Source organism: Vanacampus margaritifer, unplaced genomic scaffold, assembly GCF_051991255.1.
Source record: "Vanacampus margaritifer isolate UIUO_Vmar unplaced genomic scaffold, RoL_Vmar_1.0 HiC_scaffold_21, whole genome shotgun sequence".
Taxonomy (NCBI): Eukaryota; Metazoa; Chordata; class Actinopteri; order Syngnathiformes; family Syngnathidae; genus Vanacampus; species Vanacampus margaritifer.
Genome location: NW_027520731.1, coordinates 293,864 through 302,761, shown reverse-complemented (window position 1 = coordinate 302,761; position 8,898 = coordinate 293,864).

Sequence of the window (8,898 nt, the reverse complement as noted above, 5' to 3'; positions counted from 1 at the left end):
CGGGAATTCGACCCCTGGTAGCCCGGCCATTCATTTCAATAAGGGAATTCGATCCCTTGGAGCCCGCCATTCATTTCAATTTGGGATTTCGACCACTGGGAGCCAGCCATTCATTTCAATGAGGGAATTTGACCCCTGGTAGCCCGCCATTCATTTCAATGGGGGAATTCGAACCCTGGGAGCCCGCCATTCAACCCCTGGTAGCCAGCCATTCATTTCAAAAGGGGATTTCGACCCCTGGGCGCCCACCATTTATTTCATTGGGAGATTTCGACCCCTGGGAGCCCGCCATTCATTTCAATGGGGGAATTCGACACCTGGTAGCTTGGCCATTCATTTCAATGAGGGAATTCGACCCCTGGTAGCCCGCCATTCATTTCAATGGGGGTTTTCTAACCCTGGTAGCCCGCTATTCATTTCATTGGGGGATTTTGACTCCTGGGCCCCCGCCATTCATTTCAATGGGGGATTTCGACCCCTGGGCGCCCGCAATTTATTTCAATAGGGGATTCCGACCCCTGGTAGTCCACCATTCATTTCATTGGGGGATTTTGACCCCTGGGCGCCCGCCATTCATTTCAATGGGGGAATTCGACCCCTGGGCGCCCGCCATTCTTTTCAATGGAGGATTTCGACCCCTGGTAGCCGGCCATTCATTTCAATGGGAAATTTCAACCCCTGGGAGCCCGCCATTCATTCAATGGGGGATTTCGACCCCTGGTAGCCCGCCATTCATTTCAATGGGAAATTTCGACCCCTGGGAGCCCGCCATTCATTTCAATGGGGTAATTCGACCCCTGGTAGCCCGCCATTCATTTCAAAAGGGGATTTCGACCCCTGGGAGCCCGCCATTCATTTCAATGGGGGATTTTGACCCCTGGGCGCCCGCCATTCATTTCAATGGGGGAATTCGACCCCTGGTAGCCCGCCATTAATTTCAATCGGGGATTTCGACACCTGGGAGCCCGCCATTCATTTCAATGGGAAATTTCAACCCCTGGGAGCCCGCCATTCATTCAATGGGGGATTTCGACCCCTGGTAGCCCGCCATTCATTTCAATGGGAAATTTCGACCCCTGGGAGCCCGCCATTCATTTCAATGGGGGAATTCGACCCCTGGTAGCCCGCCATTCATTTCAAAAGGGGATTTCGACCCCTGGGAGCCCGCCATTCATTTCAATGGGGGATTTTGACCCCTGGGCGCCCGCCATTCATTTCAATGGGGGAATTCGACCCCTGGTAGCCCGCCATTAATTTCAATGGGGGATTTCGACACCTGGGAACCCGCCATTCATTTCAATGGGGGAATTCGACCCCTGGTAACCCGCCATTCATTTCAATGCGGGATTTCGACCACTGGGAGCCAGCCATTCATTTCAATGGGGGATTTCAACCCCTAGGCGCCCGCCATTCATTTCAATGGGGGATTTCGACCCCTGGTATCCCGCCATTCATTTCAATGGGGGATTTCAACCCCTTGAAGCCCGCCATTCATTTCAATGGGGGATTTCAACCCCTTGAAGCCCGCCATTCATTTCATTTGGAGATTTTGACATCTGGGCGCCCGCCATTCATTTCAATGGGAAATTTCGACCCCTGGGAGCCCGCCATTCATTTCAATGGGGGAATTCGACCCCTGGTAGCCCGGCCATTCATTTCAATGAGGGAATTGGACCCCTGGGAGCCCGCCATTCATTTCAATGGGGGATTTCGACCCCTTGGCGCCCGCCATTCATTTCAAAGGGGGATTTCGACCCCTGGGCGCCCGTCATTCATTTCAATGGGGGAATTCGACCCCTGGTAACCCGCCATTTATTTCAATGCGGAAGTTCGACCACTGGGAGCCAGCCATTCATTTCAATGGGGGATTTCGACCCCTAGGCACCCGGCATTCATTTCAATGGGGGATTTCGACCCCTGGTATCCCGCCATTCATTTCATTGGGGGAATTGGAACCCTGGTAGCCCGGCCATTCATTTCAATGAGGGAATTCGACCCCTGGGAGCCCGCCATTCATTTCAATGGGGGAATTCGAACCCTGGGAGCCCGCCATTCAACCCCTGGTAGCCAGCCATTCATTTCAAAAGGGGATTTCGACCCCTGAGCGCCCGCCATTCATTTCAATGGGGGAATTCGACCCCTGGTAACCCGGCATTCATTTCAATGCGGGATTTCGACCACTGGGAGCCAGCCATTCATTTCAATGGGGGATTTCGACCCCTAGGCGCCCGCCATTCATTTCAATGGGGGATTTCGACCCCTGGTATCTCGCCATTCATTTCAATGGGGGATTTCAACCCCTTGGAGCCCGCCATTCATTTCATTTGGAGATTTTGACATCTGGGCGCCCGCCATTCATTTCAATGGGAAATTTCGACCCCTGGGAGCCCGCCATTCATTTCAATGGGGGAATTCGACCCCTGGTAGCCCGGCCATTCATTTCAATGAGGGAATTCGACCCCTGGGAGCCCGCCATTCATTTCAATGGGGGATTTCGACCCCTTGGCGCCCGCCATTCATTTCAAAGGGGGATTTCGACCCCTGGGCGCCCGTCATTCATTTCAATGGGGGAATTCGACCCCTGGTAACCCGCCATTATTTCAATGCGGGATTTCGACCACTGGGAGCCAGCCATTCATTTCAATGGGGGATTTCGACCCCTAGGTACCCGGCATTCATTTCAATGGGGGATTTCGACCCCTGGTATCCCGCCATTCATTTCATTGGGGGAATTGGAACCCTGGTAGCCCGGCCATTCATTTCAATGAGGGAATTCGACCCCTGGGAGCCCGCCATTCAACCCCTGGTAGACAGCCATTCATTTCAAAAGGGGATTTCGACCCCTGGGCGCCCGCCATTTATTTCAATGGGGGAATTCGACCCCTGGTAGCCCGCCATTAATTTCAATGGGGGATTTCGACCCCTAGGCTTCCGCCATTCATTTCAATGGGGTATTTCGACCCCTGGTAGCCCGCTATTCATTTCATTGGGGGATTTCGACCACTGGTATCCCGCCATTCATTTCATTGGGGGAATTGGAACCCTGGTAGCCCGGCCATTCATTTCAATGAGGGAATTCGACCCCTGGGAGCCCGCCATTCATTTCAATGGGGGAATTCGAACCCTGGGAGCCCGCCATTCAACCCCTGGTAGCCAGCCATTCATTTCAAAAGGGGATTTCGACCCCTGGGCGCCCGCCATTCATTTCAATGGGGGAATTTGACCCCTGGTAACCCGCCATTCATTTCAATGCGGGATTTCGACCACTGGGAGCCAGCCATTCATTTCAATGGGGGATTTCGACCCCTAGGCGCCCGCCATTCATTTCAATGGGGGATTTCGACCCCTGGTATCTCGCCATTCATTTCAATGGGGGATTTCAACCCCTTGGAGCCCGCCATTCATTTCATTTGGAGATTTTGACATCTGGGCGCCCGCCATTCATTTCAATGGGAAATTTCGACCCCTGGGAGCCCGCCATTCATTTCAATGGGGGAATTCGACCCCTGGTAGCCCGGCCATTCATTTCAATGAGGGAATTCGACCCCTGGGAGCCCGCCATTCATTTCAATGGGGGATTTCGACCCCTTGGCGCCCGCCATTCATTTCAAAGGGGGATTTCGACCCCTGGGCGCCCGTCATTCATTTCAATGGGGGAATTCGACCCCTGGTAACCCGCCATTATTTCAATGCGGGATTTCGACCACTGGGAGCCAGCCATTCATTTCAATGGGGGATTTCGACCCCTAGGTACCCGGCATTCATTTCAATGGGGGATTTCGACCCCTGGTATCCCGCCATTCATTTCATTGGGGGAATTGGAACCCTGGTAGCCCGGCCATTCATTTCAATGAGGGAATTCGACCCCTGGGAGCCCGCGATTCAACCCCTGGTATCCCGCCATTCATTTCATTGGGGGAATTGGAACCCTGGTAACCCAGCCATTCATTTCAAAAGGGGATTTCGACCCCTGGGCGCCCGCCATTCATTTCAATGGGGGAATTCGACCCCTGGTAACCCGCCATTCATTTCAATGCGGGATTTCGACCACTGGGAGCCAGCCATTCATTTCAATGAGGGAATTTGACCCCTGGTAGCCCGCCATTCATTTCAATGGGGGAATTCGAACCCTGGGAGCCCGCCATTCAACCCCTGGTAGCCAGCCATTCATTTCAAAAGGGGATTTCGACCCCTGGGCGCCCACCATTTATTTCATTGGGAGATTTCGACCCCTGGGAGCCCGCCATTCATTTCAATGGGAAATTTCGACCCCTGGGAGCCCGCCATTCATTTCAATGGGGGAATTCGACACCTGGTAGTTTGGCCATTCATTTCAATGAGGGAATTCGACCCCTGGGAGCCCGCCATTAATTTCAATGGGGGTTTTCTAACCCTGGTAGCCCGCTATTCATTTCATTGGGGGATTTTGACTCCTGGGCCCCCGCCATTCATTTCAATGGGGGATTTCGACCCCTGAGCGCCCGCCATTCTTTTCAATGGAGGATTTCGACCCCTGGTAGCCGGCCATTCATTTCAATGGGAAATTTCAACCCCTGGGAGCCCGCCATTCATTCAATGGGGGATTTCGACCCCTGGTAGCCCGCCATTCATTTCAATGGGAAATTTCGACCCCTGGGAGCCCGCCATTCATTTCAATGGGGGAATTCGACCCCTGGTAGCCCGCCATTCATTTCAAAAGGGGATTTCGACCCCTGGGCGCCCGCCATTCATTTCAATGGGGGATTTTGACCCCTGGGCGCCCGCCATTCATTTCAATGGGGGAATTCGACCCCTGGTAGCCCGCCATTAATTTCAATGGGGGATTTCGACACCTGGGAGCCCGCCATTCATTTCAATGGGGGAATTCGACCCCTGGTAGCCCGGCCATTCATTTCAATGAGGGAATTCGACCCCTGGGAGCCCGCCATTCATTTCAATGGGGGAATTCGACCCCTGGTAACCCGCCATTCATTTCAATGCGGGATTTCGACCACTGGGAGCCAGCCATTCATTTCAATGGGGGATTTCGACCCCTAGGCGCCCGCCATTCATTTCAATGGGGGATTTCGACCCCTGGTATCCCGCCATTCATTTCAATGGGGGATTTCAACCGCTTGGAGCCCGCCATTCATTTCATTGGGAGATTTTGACATCTGGGCGCCCGCCATTCATTTCAATGGGAAATTTCGACCCCTGGGAGCCCGCCATTTATTTCAATGGGGGAATTCGACCCCTGGTAGCCCGCCATTAATTTCAATGGGGGATTTCGACCCCTAGGCTTCCGCCATTCATTTCAATGGGGGTTTTCGACCCCTGGTAGCCCGCTATTCATTTCATTGGGGGATTTCGACCCCTGGTATCCCGCCATTCATTTCAATGGGGGATTTCAACCCCTTGGAGCTTGCATTCATTTCATTTGGAGATTTTGACATCTGGGCGCCCGCCATTCATTTCAATGGGAAATTTCGACCCCTGGGAGCCCGCCATTCATTTCAATGGGGGAACTCGACCCCTGGTAGCCCGGCCATTCATTTCAATGAGGGAATTCGACCCCTGGGAGCCCGCCATTCATTTCAATGGGGGATTTCGACCCCTTGGCGCCCGCCATTCATTTCAAAGGGGGATTTCGACCCCTGGGCGCCCGTCATTCATTTCAATGGGGGAATTCGACCCCTGGTAACCCGCCATTTATTTCAATGCGGGATTTCGACCACTGGGAGCCAGCCATTCATTTCAATGGGGGATTTCGACCCCTAGGCACCCGGCATTCATTTCAATGGGGGATTTCGACCCCTGGTATCCCGCCATTCATTTCATTGGGGGAATTGGAACCCTGGTAGCCCGGCCATTCATTTCAATAAGGGAATTCGACCCCTGGGAGCCCGCCATTCATTTCAATGGGGGAATTCGAACCCTGGGAGCCCGCCATTCAACCCCTGGTAGCCAGCCATTCATTTCAAAAGGGGATTTCGACCCCTGGGCGCCCGCCATTCATTTCAATGGGGGAATTCGACCCCTGGTAACCCGCCATTCATTTCAATGCGGGATTTCGACCACTGGGAGCCAGCCATTCATTTCAATGGGGGATTTCGACCCCTAGGCGCCCGCCATTCATTTCAATTGGGGATTTCGACCCCTGGTATCTCGCCATTCATTTCAATGGGGGATTTCAACCCCTTGGAGCCCGCCATTCATTTCATTTGGAGATTTTGACATCTGGGCGCCCGCCATTCATTTCAATGGGAAATTTCGACCCCTGGGAGCCCGCCATTCATTTCAATGGGGGAATTCGACCCCTGGTAGCCCGGCCATTCATTTCAATGAGGGAATTCGACCCCTGGGAGCCCGCCATTCATTTCAATGGGGGATTTCGACCCCTTGGCGCCCGCCATTCATTTCAAAGGGGGATTTCGACCCCTGGGTGCCCGTCATTCATTTCAATGGGGGAATTCGACCCCTGGTAACCCGCCATTATTTCAATGCGGGATTTCGACCACTGGGAGCCAGCCATTCATTTCAATGGGGGATTTCGACCCCTAGGTACCCGGCATTCATTTCAATGGGGGATTTCGACCCCTGGTATCCCGCCATTCATTTCATTGGGGGAATTGGAACCCTGGTAGCCCGGCCATTCATTTCAATGAGGGAATTCGACCCCTGGGAGCCCGCGATTCAACCCCTGGTATCCCGCCATTCATTTCATTGGGGGAATTGGAACCCTGGTAGCCCAGCCATTCATTTCAAAAGGGGATTTCGACCCCTGGGCGCCCGCCATTCATTTCAATGGGGGAATTCGACCCCTGGTAACCCGCCATTCATTTCAATGCGGGATTTCGACCACTGGGAGCCAGCCATTCATTTCAATGAGGGAATTTGACCCCTGGTAGCCCGCCATTCATTTCAATGGGGGAATTCGAACCCTGGGAGCCCGCCATTGAACCCCTGGTAGCCAGCCATTCATTTCAAAAGGGGATTTCGACCCCTGGGCGCCCACCATTTATTTCATTGGGAGATTTCGACCCCTGGGAGCCCGCCATTCATTTCAATGGGAAATTTTGACCCCTGGGAGCCCGCCATTCATTTCAATGGGGGAATTCGACACCTGGTAGTTTGGCCATTCATTTCAATGAGGGAATTCGACCCCTGGGAGCCCGCCATTAATTTCAATGGGGGTTTTCTAACCCTGGTAGCCCGCTATTCATTTCATTGGGGGATTTTGACTCCTGGGCCCCCGCCATTCATTTCAATGGGGGATTTCGACCCCTGAGCGCCCGCCATTCTTTTCAATGGAGGATTTCGACCCCTGGTAGCCGGCCATTCATTTCAATGGGAAATTTCAACCCCTGGGAGCCCGCCATTCATTCAATGGGGGATTTCGACCCCTGGTAGCCCGCCATTCATTTCAATGGGAAATTTACACCCCTGGGAGCCCGCCATTCATTTCAATGGGGGAATTCGACCCCTGGTAGCCCGCCATTCATTTCAAAAGGGGATTTCGACCCCTGGGCGCCCGCCATTCATTTCAATGGGGGATTTTGACCCCTGGGCGCCCGCCATTCATTTCAATGGGGGAATTCGACCCCTGGTAGCCCGCCATTAATTTCAATGGGGGATTTCGACACCTGGGAGCCCGCCATTCATTTCAATGGGGGAATTCGACCCCTGGTAGCCCGGCCATTCATTTCAATGAGGGAATTCGACCCCTGGGAGCCCGCCATTCATTTCAATGGGGGAATTCGACCCCTGGTAACCCGCCATTCATTTCAATGCGGGATTTCGACCACTGGGAGCCAGCCATTCATTTCAATGGGGGATTTCGACCCCTAGGCGCCCGCCATTCATTTCAATGGGGGATTTCGACCCCTGGTATCCCGCCATTCATTTCAATGGGGGATTTCAACCGCTTGGAGCCCGCCATTCATTTCATTGGGAGATTTTGACATCTGGGCGCCCGCCATTCATTTCAATGGGAAATTTCGACCCCTGGGAGCCCGCCATTTATTTCAATGGGGGAATTCGACCCCTGGTAGCCCGCCATTAATTTCAATGGGGGATTTCGACCCCTAGGCTTCCGCCATTCATTTCAATGGGGGTTTTCGACCCCTGGTAGCCCGCTATTCATTTCATTTGGGGATTTCGACCCCTGGTATCCCGCCATTCATTTCAATGGGGGATTTCAACCCCTTGGAGCTTGCATTCATTTCATTTGGAGATTTTGACATCTGGGCGCCCGCCATTCATTTCAATGGGAAATTTCGACCCCTGGGAGCCCGCCATTCATTTCAATGGGGGAACTCGACCCCTGGTAGCCCGGCCATTCATTTCAATGAGGGAATTCGACCCCTGGGAGCCCGCCATTCATTTCAATGGGGGATTTCGACCCCTTGGCGCCCGCCATTCATTTCAAAGGGGGATTTCGACCCCTGGGCGCCCGTCATTCATTTCAATGGGGGAATTCGACCCCTGGTAACCCGCCATTTATTTCAATGCGGGATTTCGACCACTGGGAGCCAGCCATTCATTTCAATGGGGGATTTCGACCCCTAGGCACCCGGCATTTATTTCAATGGGGGATTTCGACCCCTGGTATCCCGCCATTCATTTCATTGGGGGAATTGGAACCCTGGTAGCCCGGCCATTCATTTCAATAAGGGAATTCGACCCCTGGGAGCCCGCCATTCATTTCAATGGGGGAATTCGAACCCTGGGAGCCCGCCATTCAACCCCTGGTAGCCAGCCATTCATTTCAAAAGGGGATTTCGACCCCTGGGCGCCCGCCATTCATTTCAATGGGGGAATTCGACCCCTGGTAACCCGCCATTCATTTCAATGCGGGATTTCGACCACTGGGAGCCAGCCATTCATTTCAATGGGGGATTTCGACCCCTAGGCGCCCGC